This window comes from Xenopus tropicalis, chromosome 1 (assembly GCF_000004195.4).
Source record: "Xenopus tropicalis strain Nigerian chromosome 1, UCB_Xtro_10.0, whole genome shotgun sequence".
NCBI lineage: Eukaryota > Metazoa > Chordata > Amphibia > Anura > Pipidae > Xenopus > Xenopus tropicalis.
In genome coordinates, this window is record NC_030677.2 from 165,739,141 (window position 1) to 165,762,895 (window position 23,755).

Consider the following 23,755-nt stretch of genomic DNA (forward strand, 5'->3'; position numbering starts at 1 on the left):
AGGGGTTACATGGCCATATAAAAAGCAGTAGAGTCATAAATATCCTGTAAGTTATACCCGTATTTCCGTCACAACTCACTGAAACTTGTGTATTATAATTAATAATATATGTCCTGTTTTCACTGGAATATATATATCAGTGAATATTTCACATTGACATCTTTCCCTTGAGCCACCATTTTGTGATGGAGTGTTTGCTCCGTCAGAGATCTCATGACCAGAAATAAAGCAGCTCTAACTGTAATAGGAAGAAGTGTGGAAGTAAAAGACAGAACTTTTTCCATTAATTGGCTGATGTGAGCTAACATGTATGTGTGCCCTTGGTTTGTTTGTGTGCCCCATAAATCGTACGAACCCCAGAGGGTGGCCCTTAGTACTGAAAATGGCAATTTTGGCACATACTACTAAAAAAGTATATTTTTATGAAAATGGTTTATTTAGATGAAGAAGTGTTTTACATAAGGACTGCTTTATGCAATATATATTTATGGAGTTCTACATTGTTCAGGGGTATAGTTTTCCTTTAAAAGTCACTATGACCTGGATGTATATAGTCATAGAACTCCCTGTGATTTATAATATCTTTATATTTTACAATAGTGGGTACATATTTCACAATATATTTGCCACTTTCTGCATGTCATCAACAGTATCATATTGTTCAGTAATTAGCCCAATCCCAGGAGAATTCCTTATCAATTAATCAGATATAAAATTTAAACAATGAAAAAAACCCTCCAGCAAGATTTGTATATTTTACAATATATGCAGATTTATACTGCCCTTCAAAATGGGCCAAGATTAGAAATTCTATTATTAAAGATGATATCTCTCAGTAATTCTCATAGTTCCCAAAGAATTTGTAGGCTCTTATCATCTCTTGCAATGATCGACGCTTGTGAGAATGTTCAGAATTGAGCATTCATTTGCCCTTCTTTATAGAACTAATAATAGGAAAAAGCTTCAAGTTTTTGCGATACACTTATTGACCGAGCAAGATCATTTTGCAAGCGATCAAGATAAGTAGGTCTCTCCCTCAGGCGCATTGCTTTAGAAATAATAGGCATGGTTCTCTAAAACTAATTTCTAGCAGTAGTTCCAAGCAGAAGTTAAGTAACAGGCCAGAAGCCACAGCAGCTGCTATTAATGTGGGGTGATTTCAAAGCATGACCTCTCTCCTAACAGCTATGTCTGTGTGTATCAAGCTTGCTTTATGAGCTTCTTACTGTACATCTGGTGCTTGGATAAGAGGCTACACAATAGGCTGGAATCCAGCCATTTTCTACTGACATGACCAAGAATGCGTTCCAAAAGTCCTAAAAGAAAATTGTGCCTTTGCCTTAGCAAAAACCTTGAAGAAACTTCTTTTCTGAACAACTTTTTATTAAAGTATGCGACCTACACTTAATAGAAACATTTGACAAGGATAAAAATAAATGAATTTTACAGTGAAATATAGCCTATTGCTGGCTGGTAGCTCTGTAATGGCACTGTGTATGCAACTGCAGTGGTTCATTAATACAAATCTGCATTGCAGGAACACACCAATTTTCTAATAAACTAGGGGTGGGGAAAGGTAAATGATTTGTTATAGAGGTATAGGGAGATGGTGGCAGGCCCGGACTGGCAATCTGGAGGTTCTGGCAAATGCCAGAGAGGCTGCTGTAAGATGCCATAGACAGTCACTATTTATCTATAACAATTTTCTAAATTCTGCCTTTAGTCTCTAAAGAATGTTTTGAATACATGGTCATATCTGACCTTACCATAAATATGCATTCACTATATTGTATTTTATCCAGGGATTTCTACAGTAAAGGAAAAATTAAGCAGGAGAGGAGAAACAATGCACATAACTTATAACTAGGAAAAGGGCAGACACAGTTTATGGCCACATCTAGCCATGTTTTATACACATGAGCCCAATAAACCTATTTAATCCTACTGATTCTAGAAACCCAGCTGAGGATTTCTAGTCTATTCAGTTCTGCTGCATCACGCTACACCCCTCCTCCGCCCTCGCAGGCACCCTCATCACTATTACCACTCATTATATATTATTGCTGTCCCTTTCATAACCTTTCATTGAGGCACTAAGTAACAGATGGCTAGGATAAAGCTTTGCTGGCTTGTAGTTAACCCCTTGCTGCTAATCAATTGAAAATACTTACAATACAGTGTATACATGGGGCACTTGTTGTTTTTGCACAAGATATAGGGAGATGTGCTGCTCCTTGGTGGCAATAATAAGAAGATTATAAAATACCACAGAACTCCTACTTAGGATGACAGATATTTGTATATAATTGTGATAGTTACAAAATGTAGAGAGGGCACAATGCTACTTTAAGTGACTGTTGCCCAAGTATCCAGTCAAAAGAAACAAATAGACACCCTTTCTCTATCAAATGCAGTCGTTCAATAGTTTTTGTGTTGTTCCACAAGTACAAATGGCTTATTTATATTGTACAAAAAATGTTTTAGTATGAGGAGTTCTGCCATGAGAAATGGGTACATTGCAATAAGGAGTTTTTGGGGGCTGTATATTATTATTATTATTATTAAGAAGAACTAATGTTTTTCTTTGGTGGTTTCCTGAATTGGAAAAGGAAAGGGGGCGTTGTTCTCTTGCACAAATGGGACACCAGTTTTGTACATTATCTACAATATCCACTAAAATAGTATATGTTATATAGTTACGTTACATTTGCTCCTCATTTTTTATAAAAATCATATATTTGACTGTTGTATTCTGACTTCACTTGATTCTGGCAACTTTTTCTTCCTGTTCTACTCTGCTAATTAAATCTATAAAGGCTATTGCTTGACTCAGACAATAGGATTCCTTAATTTGCAAGACACAAAACACATTGTCTCTGAAGGTCAGTGGTGCTTTATTACCCACAGATTAATTATAAATTCTAATACAAGGCAAACGAAGGGGCATATTAATAAAGGTGTATAATACATGCCAAATAATAATACAAATAATTTATTCCAAACCAAAAATCAGTGTATTTCTTAAAAGGCACCTATCACCTAAAAATGGTTTCTCCCACCACAGGTGTGGGCTGACAGAGGCTGCACCTCATTTGGGGTTTTTTTGCAACAAAAACTCCATGTGAGCATTCTTCCCTATAAGTGGGGGTTCCTGGTGTGGGGCCCCAACTCACTAAACTGGTTAACTAAACTTGGTTCAACCCAATGAAGTCAACAGGGTAAATTCAGGCAAAAAAGGGATTACCAGGCTTTGGCTGTGAAATGTTGGGTATTGTACTAAAAGAATAGCTGGAAATGCAGGACATACAATGTATTTTATGATCCCAGCTTTCCTTCAGTCATTTTACAATACTTATCACCTTTAAAATACATCTATCCTGCACCAGTTCACTCAAGCTGGCTGATGAGATAAGCCAAAGAACAGCCCAGTATCAGCATCCAGGTGGCCTGGCAGAGGGAGGGAATACAACATGCCAGGTAATTTGGCTGGCAAGCCCCCCTAATTAAATTCTCCAGGTGGTTCTCTTGGCACACCTTTGTTTATCACAATGCAGCACTTCGGAGCTTTACAGAGAAGGACTACATCTGTCTGCATCTCAACATATTATTAATATTGATTTCCATGTCTGAAAAACACACTGGAAGAATAAAAAATAAATTGGTGGTGAGAGTAGAGGTTTCAGATGTCACCCAAGACTTGACAATGAAATTTCCTTGTTCAATGACAGCTTTGGGATTTTAAAACGGAAACAGCATAGTTCCTAGTACAGGCCTCTGACAGCTATGATAAAGGCTACTCCACCTGACAGCCAGTTTGGGTTAATTTTCCAATTAATAAGTTTACAATTATCTCAAGATGAATTATTTCTCATTTAAATGTAAAATAACTGCATTTATTGATGGGCTATTGGTGATGCTGCAGTGTAAATAAATCAATATTTAGGTGGAATTAGCTTTGACACCTTATGACAATTTTACCTGGCACAAGGATTTTGTCCTCTGTAAACTAGACACCATGAATATATATATTATATATAACAGAAACTCTCTATGCATACAAAAAGCTGTCTGTTTAATGAGAACTACATTGAAGAAACAGCCTACCTACAAATATGTATAACTTTATTTATAAAGAGCTACAAGGATATGCAGCACTGTACAATCTTAGAGTATAATTTTACCTATGAAATAACTACAAGCTGCCCCAAAAACCTGCTTGCCAAATCAACAATTTCCCTTTAAGTACATGGATGAAGACTCGTGTACATGAAGAGAGGCTGGCAACTGGACTATTCTTATAGTAAATGGAATCTATGCCATAAAGGGATAACTTAAGTTTCCTGTATATGTATTACCCATATTATTGCAGCAATCACAATAATATTTCAGGTATACATTATAGGTACAGTCTGTACAAAATACAATTTTTGCTCTAAATCCAATACATTTCCATTTATAAAATGAAAAAGAAGAAGCACCTTGCAGTTTCTCAGTAAGTGTCAGTGTAAATCAGTGCCGGCATGGTGCTATACAAGTTGAATTATACACAGGCAGATGGACAGGGGTAGGGTTTCAAGGCAGATGTCATTAGCTGCATATTCTGCCTAAGAGAAAAGTGAAGTATAGTATCTGCATGCCTCAGGCGATCTATTCAATGGCCCACTGTCATTTGAACACGGATAGGCAACTAATAAGTCTCTGTATTACCCAGTTAAATAGGAAACTGGAAACCTGACAGATACCGCAAACTGTGAGCAACTCTGCATTTCTACCCTGTTCCACTCAGCTCCAAGAACTCAAGATTATTCTTGTTAAGAGTTTATAGTGCAGCTGGACAAACCACTCATTGTCATTTAGTTAATTACCCAACAAACTCCCTAATCAAATGATTTAGTTAAAAATAACTTGAGCTGATTGGTTACTTTTAGTCTAAAGTCTCCCCTTGGTACCCTCTAACTGTCCTCCCTTCTGCTAAGTGTGGGGGGAAAAGCGAAGTGGAATTATCCTGAAATTGCTGTTACAGTGTAGTAAAATGTTCATTTATGCCAGAAAAATCATATATCATCCAATTCAAAAATAATTTCAATTTTACAACACCACAATAATAACAAAAAGTACACAGCATTTAAATTGTTACAGCTAAGAATTCATAAGAGTGGTGTCAGGAACAGCAATATAAAGCCAAAAGTACAAATACACCTTATTTCTGAACTGTAACAAGTAGTTTGTGAATCCCACATTCTTTTTATGACAAATAAATGCCATGTTCCCCTTTGGCAGCGGTACTATATGGAGATCATCCTTCATATCCCTTTATATGGGGTTTAAATCATTATCCTGGAGGTGATGCTGGTGTGGGTCCTCATCCATTGTGCAAAGTCTAATTCTAAATGCAAATCATCAGTGTTTTTCCTACAGTTCCAGCAGTCGTGGCCGTTAAATTAGCATTAGTGTATAATTCTTTGGGTGCAAGTGTGCTGTGCCTATTGATAAAGCCTATTGTGAGAATCCTGAGATTACTGCCATGTTCTAGGTGGCAGTAGCTCCAGGGTTCTCCTTTGTCAGTTAGCGCACCTCTGCATGATCCTCATGACAGATGCATGGAGGGTCAGCATAACAATAAGGAAGTTTAAGGAGAACGCTGGACGCAATGATATAATTAAGGACCTATGGGAAGATAGGCCAAACTAAACAACAATGAACACACAAACAGACTCATTTTGTAAGAATGTGCAACATGCAAAAATTGATGCAAAACTCAGAGAGCTGTGCTGCATTCTGACTGTAGCATGGCCTGAATTCAACTGCTCTGCATGCAGAGGGTGGCACTTGAGTGTTCCCTGGCGTGCCGTCTACCTTTCATTAGTTAGCTGGGGTAATTCTGCCCTGTGTTAGTAAAAGCCGTATTTGTGATTAAAACTCCCTGACCTAATAACTTTAATTTCTTGTCTATGGGAAGTGCACTGCCTGTGGCTGGAAGATAAGTAAATTGAAATAATATGTAAGTAAAAACTTACTCAACTGTGGCTTTCAGGTGTTAATAATGAACATATAATAAAAGTAAAAGTACACTTTCAAAAACATTTCCTTTTAAAATGATTTAACACCAGAAGCAGATGTGATAGAACAAGAGCATTAAAATAAAAAAATAAAACAACAGGCTGACAAAATGAAATTTTTGGGCTTATGGGTCATCAGATTCTATGACCACTAACCCTTTGCTCTACCCTGGAATCAGTTTGCAGCCTTAGCAGTAGGCAGGGTGGGTTTTCCGATAAATAACTTCCATCGAGTGATTGCAGCCACAGTATGTCTGATGTAATGAAGGTCATAAATCACTCATCTCATATTTGTCTTTCTGTACAGCAAGGATTACAAAGCAAGGATTTATAACCCAGCAGGCAGGATATTCATTAGGCTTATAGAGTAGAAAATTCTAGAACTATTGGAATGTAATAAATAAATAAACCATTGAGTGCATCAAACAAGAGACTCTATAACCATACGAAAACTTGTTTGAAAATCCATAAATAAGCTGTCATGCCATATGCGGGAGGGTGATATCAGCCAAGGAATTTACTCTGTTTGGTTATATAAACTGTACAATGCTTTGTGCATTAAGTATGTTTTGAGTATGTATTAAGGCAGGGGTGTCAAACTCAATTGCACAGGGGGCCAAAATTCAAAACACACTTTAGGTCGCGGGCCGAACATGTACCTGTGCCAGCAGCCATATTATTGCCCCATGTACCTGTGCCAGCAGCCATATTATTGCCCCATGTACCTGTGCCAGCAGCCATATTATTGCCCCATGTACCTGTGCCAGCAGCCATATTATTGCCCCATGTACCTGTGTCAGCAGCCATATTATTGCCCCATGTACCTGTGTCAGCAGCCATATTATTGCCCCATGTACCTGTGCCAGCAGCCATATTTTTGCCCCCATGTACCTGTGCCAGCAGCCACCATATTTCCCTTATGTACCTGTGCCAGCAGCCACCATATTTCCCCCATGTACCTGTGTCAGCCAAAATATCAAGTAAGCGCCAGAACTCCGCGCCACTCCGGTTTCTCCCGCCAGCTCTCTCTGTCTGTGACGGCGAATGCATGCGCCAACCCCGTGGGCCGGATACAATTACATGTCGGCCCGGATTTGGCCCGCGGGCCGCCAGTTTGACACATATGTATTAAGGTGTTCCCTTTCATATATTTTAATTTAAAAATTGATATAAATAAGGCTGTCCATGAAGTAAAACTTGTTCGCATTTATGGAAAACTAAAGTGAATATGTGCTGTGCACAAATAAATGTCATATTTCCTTTAATATTTTGGCAATCATCCCTGTTGCCCATGTGATTATGTTAAACCAGAGGCCTGCAACCTAGTACTCTGGAACTGAGCAGCAGTTGGAGGGTGGTGAGGATGTGCATCAGAATCACATACCTGTCCTATGTCAAACAAAAAAGATGTAAATCAAAGAAGGATTCTTTTTTTACTGCTATTGAGATCAATAGTTCCTCTGGGAATGTAACTTCTCTTACTTGTATTTGTAATGCAAACTTGATTTCCATCTCTCTACTCAGGCTGAGGCACGTCCACCTCCTATCACAGACAAACAAAACCAGGGACATGTAGAGACACTTGGCCTGTGTCATTTCCACATCCATTGAATTACAAGGATTTCTGTTCCATTTTATGTTTCTGGGTTTTGGGCCCCAGATAAATGTATTAGGTATAAAAGTTCACTTCACTCTGTATTGTTCCCTAGAAAGCAGGCTCAGTGGATACCCTTTAATAGAGTAATGTAACGGTTGCATAACTTAATAACCCCTAAGGTTTGCCGGATGTCATGCTAGAGCAGTATATTATATATATGAGAGGACGAATAAATGATGGCTTCTCTAAAGTCCTTGACCATATGGATCCTGTGCTTAAAGAGGTGACACGGAAAGAATTAATTAAGCTTTTTTGTGCAATTCATTTCAGACCCATCCACTGTTTTTGCAGTCAGTGGAGTAGAAAGAGAATAGTCAGACAAAAAGATGTATTTTATCCCCCTAGGAGTTTGGAGATGTTTATACTGACACATACCAAGGCCGTTTCTAAAGCATATCACTCTCTTGCTCAACCAGAGGAGTTACTGAACCAGTAAAGGAAAGTAATTGTTACTGGACTCCCAGAACCCACTGTAAGCTGTAGGGAGATGCTGGGGGTTGCAGTTCTATAACAGCAGTAAAGACTTTAGTTATGCAATTCAGATTTATGGCATTTTTCTTTCTGTAGTACCAAGAGAACCCATAGTTTCCAATGAATAAAAATGGGATATATTACTGCAGGACTGTTCTCTAAATGGGTATAATATGCCATGCTTACTATATATGACATGCTAAATGGATGGGGTTTTAACTACGCAATTGTTTTATTAATAGTTTTTTCTTTTTTATATGGACCAGCAATGCCATAAAATCACTGAATTTCTTTAGTTTTAAAAACCAGCAACATTTAAAAGGGAAACTGTCCCGCAAAATTAGCCACACTTGGCACATATGAGAGCCTTTTTATTTTACACGTATGGCATATGGGTCATTGTGGCCATCACTGTGTTCTGACAGAATGTCACAGGCCTCCTACACCTTGTTTCAGATCCTTTTTTGTGAATCCTCTCTCAAAGGTCTTTGTTTAAAAGTCTATTTAGGTGCAAAATGCTAGCATTCATGGTGCTGAAATGCAGATTTGGATTGCTTTGTTTTTATGTCCCTTAGGGCATATGCAAATAGTCGCCCCCTGGTATGAGTTGCACTGTTATGCTTTTCACTATCTACTAAGTGCATAGAAGGCATTAACGCCTACAAGCAAAATTCAGAAACAGGTACATATAGCCATGGGAAATAGAGCAATCTAGTGCCTGTGTATATGTATATTTTTTATACAAGCTGTGCCAAGCATACATTTACTGGTCAGTGCCACAACATATTCTGGGAAGATGTAGAATTATTCCTTTGTTTGAAGCCTGGAGGGAACAGAGTTGTACCTGGGTAGCTGACACAGGTTTTTTAAAGGGTCAGGAAGTGGTTCCCAGTCATGGACTCTGGGCTGTGCCTACAAATCAATGTGCACACCTTACAGTAGATTGAAACAAAGTGAAAAATGTTATCAGTAAGGAAACATTTTATTTTGCAAGCCTGGATACTGTAACCTGATAGGCTGCTGTCTTTGTAAGTGAAAATAAATGAAAACTAATCATTTTCTAGAATGAGAAATCCTTTCACTTGAACTGCAAGAGCCCAAGGAAACGGAGAGTTCAATAACTGGGCTGAAGGATAGCACAGGCGGCATTAGCCATCAGTAGGGGTGCAGATGATGGAACGGTAAGAGATAGCTGTGTTTAAACAGGATGCTTTGGGACACAAGATTGATTTGTGCACTTTGGCACAGGGCAGTGACAATGGAACTGCTTTTGTATAAGGAAAACAAATCTTTTATAACCTAGCTTAGGTAACAGCTTTTCCTTTCTTATTGTATTTACTTCTTTTCATCTTAGGGCTCATTCACTCTACAGGTTTCAGTGTCAGCTCTCATGGGTTTGGATCAATCCATTACATACATATTGTGGAAGAGTGACCAAAGAAATAAGTACAGAAATAAGTACAGTTAGTTTTCCCTTTAAGTTCTCCATAGTGGGAGATGGAAGCATCTTGAAGGGAGATGTTACTAAACACTGGTCTGGAAGGAACCAGACCAGCAGATCCATTCCACAAGTCCAGCCCACTATCCACAGGAAGGCTGCCCTGTGGAAAGGTATTTAATTGTATGGAGAATATATGCATGGTCTCTCAGAGCAGGGACCAGAGCAGGAAGGCAACCTGTCTGTGTATAGAGCTCCCAGAGGGGATGGGGGTGCTGCCTGCCATTGTAAAGAGCAGAGGGAGCCTTGACAAAGCGACTGAGAGGAAAGCCAGGAGGCTGAGAAATTCCCCCAAAGAAGTATCCTGAGTACAGGGAGACCCAGTGATTGGTGTTTTCTTACTGGCAGTCCACAAGGGGCCCAGTTTGGTGAGGGAACTCATCAAATGTGTGAAGGTAGCACCCAGAGGGGAGGATTTATTTTTATGATTTGTGTTTTGTATGTTGAATTGGTCACCCCTATGTAAAATTCCTGCGGAAAACCCTGGAATTACCACCACCTCAAAACCGGGCAATAGCTCTAGTGTTCCCACAGCATCCTGCATCAATAGCTGCAGCAAAGTTGCACAGCTTCTGTGCAAGTACAACTATGCTAGAATTGTGGGTGGGGGGGGGGGGGGAATGAAGCATTGTGGGTAAAGTGGCAGAAAATTGCACTTTGCAAGTTGTGTTGCTGTAAGCAAATGTTTCCCCTTATCCGGAAACCCATTATCCAGAAAGTTACAAATTACGGAAAGTCCATCTCCCCTAGACTCCATAATAAGCAAATCATTTTAATTTTACAACATGATATCCTTTTTCTCTGTAATAATAAAATAGTACCTTGTACTTGATCCTAATTAAGATATAAGTAATCCTTATTGGAGCCAAGCTATCAAATTGGGTTTAATTACTGTTTAAATAATTTTTTTTAGTAGACTTAAGGTAGGAGATCCGAATTACGGAAAGACCCATTATCCAGATAACCCCAGGTCCATAGCATTCTGGATAATGGGTCCCACACTATATGTGTGAGTGACTACATAGTTTCTATGATATACTGTAGCTCTATATATAACGGAAAATAATATCCATATTCGTGAGTGTTGGAAAACTACAAATATGCTCATTTTGCCCACTAAATTGTAGCAATTCACTTGAGAGGCAAAGGAAGTATCAATCAAATCAGTTTTACTGTGCAGAATAATGCAATTTGGTGGTTAAGGGATTATCAGAATTCTGCACTGGGCTAAAGACATTTTATGAGCATGAATATGATTTACATTTAATAAAATATAAAATATGAAACGAGCTATGGAACATGGTTCTTTTATCTGCTAAAGGCCAGGGTTTATGCTGGGAATCTATGAGAATGCAGAGCAGACTTCAGAGCATTCAAAAGCACACAAAGTGTGTCCCAGGCCAGAGAGCTCACAAGAGCTACACATTACTTAATAACAAAGTTCTGCAATGCTGCATAGTGAGGGAAAGGAGTACACTTACTTGCAGTGGGTACAGCTTGCAAAATCTAGTCTGCATTTCTACGTTTGGATGCAAGGGTGGCATGAACCCCAGTTGCAGTGCAAAACCCTCCTTCAGGCAAGGAACTCTCTAATCCTCTGAAAATTTTGTGCATAAAAATATTTTTTATAAACTGTGTGGGTGCTTCCATCTATTATGTAAATACATAAAACATTTTTTTTTGTGCACACATCCTTACATATTGCACAGCATGGGGGGATCATTGACTGACCAGCCCATTTTCTTTACTAGTGCCTCCCATGCTCTCACCCTCTTGGGCCCAACTTAAGGAACAACTCTGTATGTTTGGATGCAGGCAGGGAATGGGATGTAATTATAGACATAGGTCACTATCTGCAAGGAATTTGTATTTTCACTCATCCTTAAGTAGGTTTCCTCCCAAATGCCACAAACATACAGGCTGGATAACTGACTCCTGATAAAACTGACCTTACTGTTTGTGAATGTGATAAGGACATTAGGCTGTCAGTTCCACTGAGGCAGAAAGTACAATCTCCATAAAGTACTGTGGAATACATTGGTGCTCTATAAATAAAGTATAATAATTATAGCAATCATGGGCTGTGTGATGAGGGTGATTTTTAGGAACTCTATGTTCCCTTACTAACTGACTTATGAACATAACACAAACACAATAGGAACTAACTTGTGCAACTTGCAGTTGCAACAGCAATTATTTCTGGACAGTCTACTGTAAACAATGAAAGCAATTTATTGAATTAATCAACACTTACTGTACGTAAGCAAATTAAACCACCTGTCTAGCAGCCTGATTTCCAGTATTTCTATGCCAAGAAAGGATTGTCTACCCTGAAGGTTTTCTTGGTGTTTATTGCAAAGTCTGTTATAAGGAATTGCCTATAAAGATTCAGGTAAAAAATACACCTAGTTCCTAGAGGAAGAATGCTATTGAGCACAAGTAACATATATATCTATTAAGTTAATACTATGAAACAGGAACCTTTGGAAAATGTGTGGCTTTATAAATCTGGCTTGCCATTTTCTTATCTTGAACACAGAAACTGGTGTCTTTTCTCTACTTTCTAAGCTAAATCATGCCCAAAGAATCATGTTTTTTGCTACTGTCAGCAAAAGTGCATATAGGTACAGGTATTAATTTTACTACACATCAGATCTCTATATAAAAGGATTGACATCATTATGAATATATATACATATATGGCATGCACACTAGTGAACCTATATATACCTATGTATGAACCTTCATACAACATATCCCTATTACAGAATATGTCATATAATATGTTGTATCCCCTGCTGTTAGAAGTTATCTTGCATTTACAGTTTTATACACATATACATACTGTGGCAAAGAAGCTTGAAAGATTTAAAAGGGAAGGTATATTTCTTCCAAAATGCTCTATAAACAGAGGGTATTCCCATTTTATATATATATATATATAGACGTATGCAACAGGCACATTCTTATAAATTATAGTATGGTGTTTGCATTAGATAAATAACTGCATTTTTGTACAAATGCCACCTAGCAAACTCTGCTTAGCAAGCATTACCTTAGGGCAGGGGTCCCCAACTTTTTTTAAAATTGTTTTTACCTGTGAGCCACACTATATAATGTAAAAACTGACAGGGAGCTAGACAAGCATGGAAAAAATCATTGGGGGACACCAAATAAAGGCTGTGATAGGCTAATTGGAATGCTAGTCTACAGGAAGTTCTGTTGAAGTAAACTTGCATTCAAGCCAAGAATTTCAAAATTTGTACTTACTTTGAGGCCACTGGCAGCAAAATAATAGGGCCTGATAAGCAATATGTTGCTCACAAGCCACTGGTTGGGGATCACTTAGGATCTAACTCTCGTATCTAAATTCTGCAGGGTGAGTAGAGTCACATTGGCTAAAGGCAGCATGATAATGAATTACAAGTAAATGAATGTAAATAAAACAGTATGCGTGTATGCTTTAGATTCAATTTATATGTTCATATACTGTATATGTGTATATATATCTAGTATAGGAAATAAGATATGGTTACTAGGTGCAATAATGCCAAGCCTGGCTCTCTGTAGCTCACAGCTGGTCCCTCCATCATAATACTTCATTACGTGCCAGAATGTCAGAGAGCTGTAAGGCTGACTTAGGCTGTTTAGCAGAGGGACAGAGCTTTCTTAGCTATATCCATTATACATGTCTTGAGCTCTGTTTCAAAGACCCTGTAATGTCAGGCAGTAAATTGGAGCTAGTGGTTATATTCTGCTAGACTTGACGTTGGCAAAAAATGTGTAATTAGAAACTGCAGGAAGTCTGTTCTGAAATATCAGTAAGGGGGCACAAGTATAGCGCGTGCAATGTGGGTGTACACAACTTTCTCTACATTGTCCACCTAAAATCCTTGCACCTAAATGTAGACGGACATTGGGTACTGCAGCTTTTGTAGTATGTCACTTGCAGTACCATGTCTTGACATCAAAATGTAGAGTCTAACATAAGGGGAAACAGAACTGGTGGCTGCTGCATGACCCAGATCTGTAAGGGGCCCAGTGGAGCCATGGCTGATCACTTTAAGGGCAAAGACACATGGGGCAATTAGTCGCCACAACTACGATTGTGCCAACTAATTGCAGAGACTTAACCACCATAGGCTAATATATAAGCCACTGCGACTAATTGCGTGACAATTTGTAATGCGCTAATTAGTCGCTGCGACTTTTTAAAAAGTAGTGGTGACTAATCATCCAGTGTGTCATTACTCTAAAATATGTTTGCCAATTTAGGGAACCATCCATCTTGATCAGTTATGTACCATTTACTATTCAGTGGAACTATACACCTGAATTATCAGCCACAAAAATCTGAGACAATTTTCACCAAGGGCAATTACACTGGAATTCGGCAATGCATGGAACTTGGCAAGATGTGCCAATTATTAATGGTTCACACATATGGGGTTATGTTATAAAAGGCGCTACGTTTGCCCAGGGGCAGTAACCTCTAGCTACCAATAAGATGTTTGCTTTTAAACAGGTGACCAGAATGCTACCTTTGTTGCTATGGTTTACTGCTCCTGAACAAAGCGTAGTGCTTTTTATTACACATGGAGGTTAGTATGTAGGTGTAATTGAACTAAAATGAATCAGTGCAGCCCTGCAACATTTTTTTTAGCTGTGTTCCTGACTTTTAAACTGATCTGGTAACCTTAGTCTACTATTAAAAGGAAAGCATTTCCACTAACAGCCTGCTGTAGTTATTGTAATAGCACCCCATGCTCCACTAGAGGTCAGGAAATCTTTTCCATTATTTAGAATCCATCACTTGCTTTGATGCGGAATTGGCAGTTCTACAACATTACTGTTGTAGTAGCTAAGGATACAATGCCTGAATTATATTTAACGGATTAGCCTATTTTTATATTATTTACAGATTTTGAATAGAATAATGCTTTCTGGGCATATTGATAATTGCTGTTTTGCCTTAGGAAGGTAGAAACTCCATGGTGCTGTATAATAAGTTCATCTGATGCATTAGCAAACCTCTTATCATGATCCCCAATGATATTTATAACTGAATGGCTCAGAGCTCAGAACATTATTTAGCTATCACTTAATGTACTGTAAAAAAGAATCATTTTAGTCCTTCAATCCAAAGTAAAGGCTTGAGAATAATGTACAGGTTAGGCAACTGAATACAGTAGAAATAAAAAAAAATATATATAAGAGGCAATCCACCCACTAGAAGCTATGTCAGTTAGATGATTGAACCAAAGGTTGCTTGCAGAACTAAACCCTTACTTGACTCTTATGTGGGTTTTTAAGTGGATTTGTGACTACTGTGCATGGGCAGGCGGTATCACTTACCTGGTTCTTATAAGGCATATGAATTGGCATCATAAAGCATAAACAAGGCAACTGGTGTGACAGAGAGGGAAGAGAAAGAGTAGTGAGAAGAAGTAAGCACAGTCTTTTCTTGTGCACCAAGAATGCATAATGATAGATTGTAAGCTCTACGGGGCAGGGACCTCCTTCCTCTTGTGTCCTCGACTCTTAACTTATTGCTGCTGTATTTATCTGTATTTATTATTATACTTTGTATTTATCTATTATCTTATTAACACCCTGTTGTATTAATGTATTCTACTGTACAGCGCTGCGTACATAAGTAGCGCTTTATAAATAAAGATATACATACATACATACATGATAGATAAGTGACAATGTCTATTGGTGCCTGCATGTGTCAGTAGTATCACTACAGGTATACTGTCTAAGTGATAAGTTAGATAATAACCCCCAGCTAAAATGTAGTTATAGTTGTTTTATCAAGAGAGTAATGTCAGAAGCTGATGTCAGGGTGTATAAATATTAGGGGTGCATCCACAATGATGAATACAAATGTGCCTTAGGGTTTATCTTACCTTTATTTCCTGTAAGTAATATCGTCCCTTCTTTATTCACATTTGCATTTATACATATGACTAGGAGCTGCCATTTTGCTTGCGCTGGCAAAGGTGATCTTGCTTAATCTCTATGGACAGCAAGAGCAACAGTCTATAAACAAATGGCTGAATTTGTATTGATTGATTTATTGCTGCCTTTGGAGATTACCTCAGTCAAGCCCAATCATGCTGCAGCTCCCAATCTTATGTATAAATACGGTGACAAGGGATGTTCTGTGCAAACAATAAGATTCCTTTATACTTTCTATGTAAGGGAGAATAAACATAAGGTATAAATGGGATTTATTTTCAATCTCAGTCAAGCAAATGGAAAGAAACATAAGAAATCCAAATGTAAACCGTGATTTATCTGACAAAATAGTTTCCAAATTAAACTGAAAGGTTGATGCCAATCTCCATTCCTTTGCTAAAGTGAGTATACCATTGTATCATGTTTATTGTGTTTGGCTTTTTTCCTTCATCTAGGACAGCCTGACTATTTCCTATAGAACTGGCTAGGGATGCAGAATGGGCCTATGCAGCTTGTGTGCTTTGTCCCCTGTTTTACATCTGATGACATTGGCTATATCCAATCTTGGGCTTTTATAGTTTAATAAGGTGTTGAGTGGAAAATACAATTTCAATTTGCTTTAGCAGCAGAGTTTTTACCTTTGATCCAATTGCTTCTCATTACAGCAAAGGACTTCACATTTGTGATGCAGAATGAGCCTGGGCTATTAGAAACAAACAACATCAATTGTCAGCAAGCCATGCAATCTCATTCTGAAATAGGTTATATGATTGTAAGGAAAATTGGCATACATTCTCATTGCAGCTTAGTTCGTCTGTAACAGCTAACTCTCCATAGGGTGCAATACCCAGGTTAGAATATAGAACAAAGCAGCGCCTGTATTTCCAATAGCTAAACAGTACCTACAGTACAGTGCAAAATCACTCAATGGGCATATTAGCTTGCTTCTCTCACATTCACATTATACAGATTCACTACCTCTATCATGCTACAAGGCACATTATTCTGGTTGGTTATTGGATGTAGAAACTATAAAGATCTCACGTAGCTTTTCATGCCAATTACAACAAGGGTATTTCCACATTTAAAATGAATTAAGGTTCATTTAAGGACACAGTGCAAATAACAGGTGCATATTGCAATGTTTGACCAATGCCATGCCCTTAGCACCCTGGGCCCTGTACAATGGAACACATCAACCTACGCTTTTTACATGGAGCACAACCCTATGGCAGGTGTTAATTACAAAACTGCCTTAAAACCTACCAATACATATGGGTAGAAATGCTATATTTTATACTGAACTTAGTGCATCAGCCTAAAGGTTCAGCATCTCTATAGCAGTAATGACTACGGACTTCAAACTTGTCACAGGAGATCCCCATCTTGGATTTTGTTAGGAGTGTCAGTGACACTCACATACTCAGTGCGCTCTGAGTAGCTGTTGGGAAACTGAACTTAGGGGCTGTTGCAAATTATCAAGCAGGTTTGCATTTCGTATAAGCTGACAGGGCTGATTATTAAATTCTGATGCTATTTGCACTGGTTGCAGAGCTGCCATTTCTAATAATAATAATCATGAAAATAATCGACAGGGCCAGTAAAGCTGCACCTTTAACTGTGGTTGCCAAAGGCTTGCAGCTGGAATTCCGTATCCTAATAATGGCACACAAAACGCCTCACATAATCATTGCCACTTGTGAATCGGAGTAATCACAGAGAAAACCTCTCCCTGATTTGCTATTATAATTTCCCGTAACAAACTACAGGAATCCACATGATTAATATAATCACTGCTACATGGCGGGGGCTTCTTCAGCCCTTTTTTCTTATAATCTGCAATTTCAAATTGCCATGTCTCGGGGAATTATTCTAAGCAAATGCAATCAAAACATCTTGCTTTCCTCCCCCTTGTTCCTCTGGCTAAATTTAGAGTTATCAGGCCTTGGGAAAGCAGGGACCAAGTTATTAACTCCTTGGGGGTGTACGTTAAACAGTGATAACAAATCTCCAGAGGGAAATGGAGCTGTAAGAACGTTCCTGTTTCAGCTAATCAGTAGGAAGGTGTTCAGGATGAGGCAGCTTAAGGAAGGGTCCAGCATCCAGAGTGTGGGGATTTCAGCATAAGGATAGTGGATACCCATGCAAGATTTATATTTGTATTTGTTTTAAATGACATATCAGTTCATTTACTGGAAATACACACCTAATCATGATATTCTACTTACCTTTGCTGCTTATTTTAATTTGTATGCTTTTAGTTATTTACCTTTCTATTAAACCTCCTTCTAACCTGACATTTAAAGCTACTTTATGGGTCGAATGACAGATAATTTTGTGCTTTTGTTTGCATATTTTGTCCCTTAAGGTGGGTACAAACAGCCCAGCTGTACAATATTGCTATCCATGCAGATGGCCAAAGAACACTGATCTGTTTGTTTAGCCGCTGGGCCAGATTTGTGGATCTGAACAGAAGCTAGAGGGAAGTGCACACCATCTTACTTCTCCCCATTGTGTACCTACATTGTAGATAAAGCACTGTTGATGGAAATGTTCAGTCTGGACAAACTAGCTGGGATACTAGGTGATGTAAGGATGAAACCAAGCCGGCAGTTTGGGCACAGATGGATAAATGGTGAACTCAAAGCTGGCCCAGCTGTCTGACCAAATCATTTAAGTGTATGGCCACATTGTGCATTTCTAGTTGTATGGGATCTCAAGTCTCAGAAATTACAGTACAGTATATAGGTCCTGGTGTATAGGAATGCTGGTAGTTACTGTTCACAGCTACAGATGGGCAAAATAATGACACACATGTTAAAAAAAACTATGTGTGGATCAAAAGCCACAAGCACCAAAGGAAGCAATGTGTGGCGAATTTTACAAATTTTTCCACCACGCAAATCATTTCGCCAATCCCTATTCTCAGCTATATAGAGGGTTATGAGAGTGACACCCCTGCATTTAAGTATTATTCTGGTTAATTGCCTCCATTCTAGCTAGCAGAACTAAAATATTTTGTTTAAAATAGTTCAAATGAAAGCATAAAGTAAAATAGACCCACTGCAAATTTACTTTCAATACTTGGGTACATTTAAAAAAGGGGTCCTTTATTGTTGTGGGTTTAGGGACTGACAATTCTTTCTAGGCTATACAGTTAAAATGTCGGTGGAACCTACAGAAAGCAAATGGCAGTTTCATTTATATTCATGGCTGATCATGCCATCTGTACGGAGCATTTTTTACAAAAGGAGGCATAGGTATTTAAAACTGTTAAATTCCCAAAGAGTTTGTTGAAAAAAGTTTAAAGTTAAAAAAAAAAGGAAGCAACTGTGCAAATGAAAATGCTAAGTGTTATGTTTATTTAATGGTCAGATCTTTCATGCTCGAGCCAATCTGTAGATATAATGAAGTCTTTCCTGGCAAATCATGCAGAAAATCATTATATTAAATAATTCAAAAGTCAACCACAGTTGAAAGCGGCACTCTGTTTGTGGGCAAATTCAGGAAAAGGAACAAAGCTTTGTCAGAACTGATTCATGAAGTGCGCTATATTTGTTTACTGGGTTAAAGGCTGAGGAAATGAAAGGTCGCCCCCCCCCCCTTTGGAATGGTAATTCAGTCAGACCTCATACAATCATTTCTCAACACATATTTATATTAATGAGTAAATTCACCTTACATTAAATGTATCATTTTAAATAGAAAGCACCAATCAAGTCACTTTGTTTGCCTTTATTTTTCCATTATAAATAATGACAAAAAGATCAGTTGTGATGATGTATTATATTGGCCATACAAAGGCTGACTTTTCAGTATGTTCCCACTGCCGCTTACATAGAATTGCTATGATTATTTGGGCCACTGGCAGCTGCATGCGTGAATGCCACATCTACCCACTGAGAAGGGAATCAGCAGACTTGGCCCATCAATATTGCCAACCTCCCAACATGCTATATGTGTCCAGATGGTTGGGCAGTAAGATGAGAAATTGTTCCTAATTATCATTGTATACACACAGTCTTTACATTTGGTATTAAGGTGGCCATATGTGCACAAATCTTCCTAAGGCTCTTCACACTGTACTTTCCTACAGGTCATTGTTCTCAATATCCCTTTCTCAGTTGGTTTTTATTACTGATAACATGAGTGATATAATATCTGTAAGAATGAAACAATACAATTTCCAGGACATAATTTATGCAATTGAACAGTGATTTACAGTGTGACAAAACACTATAAAACACAATAAACACAATGGAGGTTACAGAATAATAATTTTAGGGATACTTGTACATGTATAGGAGAAGAAGTAGCTTGTCTGCTAGAAAAGAAATGTTGATTATTGATTATTATTTATTCATGTGCCGTGGGTAACAGACATAATTAACGCAATGTGCCTCCCTGTTGTGTAATTACCCCCAGCTTTGGATGTCACCACTGTAAAACAGGCATAACTCAATCAATCAATCAATCAATCAAGGGACCTGATGTAGAACCTAGGGAAGTATTATTTATTTACATGCTGCTGGCCTACTATATAAATGGGTACTGTTGCATAAGGATAGAGAGAAAAGCTGATGTACAGTTATAAATCACAGATTGTCAGCTTAAGGGTCTGCAGCTGAACAGGTTCTGGGAGGTGGAGTTGCATGTATGTTTATACAGCATTTTGGGGCAATGCTTCCCCATTTACCCTACTGTATCTCTTTCTCACAGGGGATATAAACTGACTCACTGAGTCAGGTCCTGTGCTGTGACTGAGAGAAGGTTGTACTGATTTATATATCACCTCCTTCTGACCTTGGACAATACAATTTCCTTTAACCTCTTGCACTGACACGTTCTGCTTAAATTAGAAGTCCTATATAAGTGCAAAGCTGCCAGTAAATCATTAGGGGTTGAAACCCCACCACTGCATTTACTACATGAAAGCATTTAAGGAAATACTATTTTTTTTAAAAACCTATTTAAAAATACATTTTTGAAATAGGTCTTCTGTGTTTTTCCAGTTTTTCAGCTTCAGTGTTGCACAATTGGAAAAAAAATATACTGAATTTACAGGATGTATGCTACCTCTGCAAAATGTGAAGGGCCACAGGGGAAAATGTAGCAGCCTCAAATGCTCCTGTGTTCACCGGCAATGCAGTATTTAGTTGCTTTAGTATCTTCCTATTTTAGTAGCCATTACCTTTACCAACATATAGTAGAAGGAAGGGAATTACCATATGTACAAGTTCTAAGATGTTTGTAATAAAAACACTGGAAGAACAAGCAGTTAAAGAATGAAGCAGAGAAGCCTTGGTACAATGTCTAAGTCAGATTTGCATGTGTAACAAGTGTAAGACAAAATGACTAAAAAAGAAAATAAATTGTGCTTTCTTCTGGTCTTTTGGCTGGTGCATAAAAGAGAAGCAGACGCTGTTTATCATTGTGTTGGTGTGTAGGAAAGCAACATCAAAGGGTGCCAGACAGAAAGCTGCCCGTTAATAAAGACAGAGGGAAACAGATCTCCTCCGTGGCAGCTGCTAAAATTCCAGGCACATAATGACATTTCTCCAGGCTTCCTGATAAATCCTGATTTCTGCATAACAGAGTGCTCCTTGCACCGAGCCTTTAAACTCAATCTCTACTTTTGTAACCATACCGTATTCTTAGAAAAGTATTACATTGCTGGACTTTTCTTTTTTTGAAGTCACTGGCTCAATAGCATGGTTTGTAATTGCCACTTCAGTATATTGCAGATCTGAAATTAGCCAACTGTATTGTGACCACTTCAATGTCAATTACCCAGTGAAGGATCCCTGCAAAGTAATTATATGTTCACTGACTTACTAACGGCTCAAATATACATTTACTAAAGTCATTTTCAAATGGCCTCTCTGTGCAACCCTTACTAGTGATGCCGGCAATAGGAGGATGTCTTTGCATGCAAGAAGAATCTGTGATATTGTACGCCTGAAAGAATCTGTGGATTAAATATTGAAAATGTTTTGTCTAGAGTTTTTTTTTTTTTAGGAAAAGATACTTTATTTTACTTTTTTGTATTAAAGCAAGTCTATTCAGGTTAAACAAGGTCTGGACTAGTGTTCAGCCTGTGCGTTCCTGCAGATTCTGATGGGAGAAGAGTGCTACTCCTTTCAGCTGCTGACTGCAATATGTTCATTGGCTGAATGCATTAATGGACTGTAAAATATTTACATTAGAATCTTTAGTAGCCAGTTTGGTTACCAATTTATGTTGCCAAATTTGCCAGTCAACTTTCTGTCATACAGGTCTGTACATATGTACCAAGCTACTAATGTCTCCCAGACTCTATAAGGAATCTGTAAGAGTATATGGGTTTACCTAGGGGCCTATTTATTAAGCTGCATAATATAATGGTGATGATTGGTGGTACCCACAGATCTGAACACCAAGCATAGCTTCGTAAATCCAGAATGTCAATGCTGTGTACAGGTATGGGTCCCATATCCAGAAACCCGTTTTCCAGAAAGCTTAAATTACAGATAGGCTGTCTCCCATAGACTCCATTTTAATAAAATAATCTCTGTAATAATAAAACAGTACCTTGCACTTAATCCCAACTAAGTTATAATTAATCCTTTTCAGAGGCAAAACAGTCCTATTGGGTTTTTTTAATGTTTAAATTATTTTGATGGAATTAAAGTATGGTGATCCAAATTACAGAAAGATCCCGTATCCAGAAAACTCGATGTCCTGAGTATTCTGTATAACAGATTCCATACCTGTATTCATTTCAGTCGTATGCAAAGTCTTCAAAGTCTGTAAAATCCTGGTGTAAAAAGCAGTGCAATTGCAAAAATCATGTTTATAAAGCAGCGTTCGCCAATGCCACATTTTAAGGCAAAATTATCTTCCCCCTGAAAGAGTAAGTGAGGTCTGAGATTCTATTATGGCATTTGGTTGGTGTAAGAGAAAATACACACATTTATAAATATGGTCCGTGACTAGTTCTTTTTAATGGATGATTGAAGGGACTTTCAGGGACGGCATGAAATCACCTATAAAGAAAAATACACAGCTATATAAATATGTCATTTATTTTACATGCCTTTTTACACCATTTTTTCCTGAGGAAATCATTTTACACAGCACGATAAATAGGCCCTACTACTCCTACTCTCAGTTAATGCTCCTACATAATGTGTACCCCCTGTTATGCCCAAGCTTCCTGCCAGCGTGGAGCTCATTATACAGAGCTCATTATGTCTCTTGCACTCACATGTGAGACAATTATCAATATGCTGCTAGAGAGACCTGTTGCATTCCGGGGGCACTCGGGCCAGACCATACACTCTTTGGTACCAAGCAAATACCATGTTTTCTTTAAAACTGAGGATTGCTGATGCACTTTCCAAACCTCTCATTATATTCTGTCTCATATACCCATTCTTCTAAACTCTCTTAATTGCCTTAGATGCACTGTCCTGTCGAGAAGGCTTCTCATTAGCCTTTGTACTGTGTCTTAGCTGTATTTCACTGCTTATAGTCACTAATTGTATGGGATTACTGACTACTCCATAAAGCTGTATTTACACACAGAGAGACAGAATCTTTCATTCGCTTATAATATTTATTATTTATAGGTTTAATAAGTAGCTTTCAGTATTTTAACTTTACATATGGAAAGCATTCAATGATGACAAGTGAGCAATATATACCTACTTATGGGCAAAACAAGCCCAGTAAATAACACTGGGTTGAGGTGATGCAAGGGGTGCTCAAGAGCTACTTACTCACATGAACCAATCGGATTTTTGCTTTCAAACTGACTGCTACTTTTTCATTGGCATGCTTTCATAGACCTTCTCACATATTTCTTTTCACTATTTGTTATTTTAAAATTTGAAATATAGAAAGAAGATGGTCTTAAATTACACTTATAACCTTTAGAGTCAGTTCTTTCTCATAGTTGTACAGTACCTTCCTGTATTACACACTCCTCCCTAATGGACCAAAGACACTGGCAGCACAGCTATGACTGCCTAAAGTTTCTATTAAAAGTATGTTCTACTTGTTCTTTTCATTATTAAGATGCCGTATATTACAAAGAGCATAATACAGGAGAGGCCATTAACATAC

The 23,755-nt window shown here is 38.1% G+C and overlaps 1 protein-coding gene across 1 annotated transcript in view; it reads left to right on the plus strand.

The window, feature by feature from the left end:
- The window catches only part of srrm4 (serine/arginine repetitive matrix 4), a 73,018-nt gene that overhangs the window by 18,170 nt on the left and 31,093 nt on the right, over nucleotides 1-23,755 (plus strand). The window lies entirely within an intron of this gene.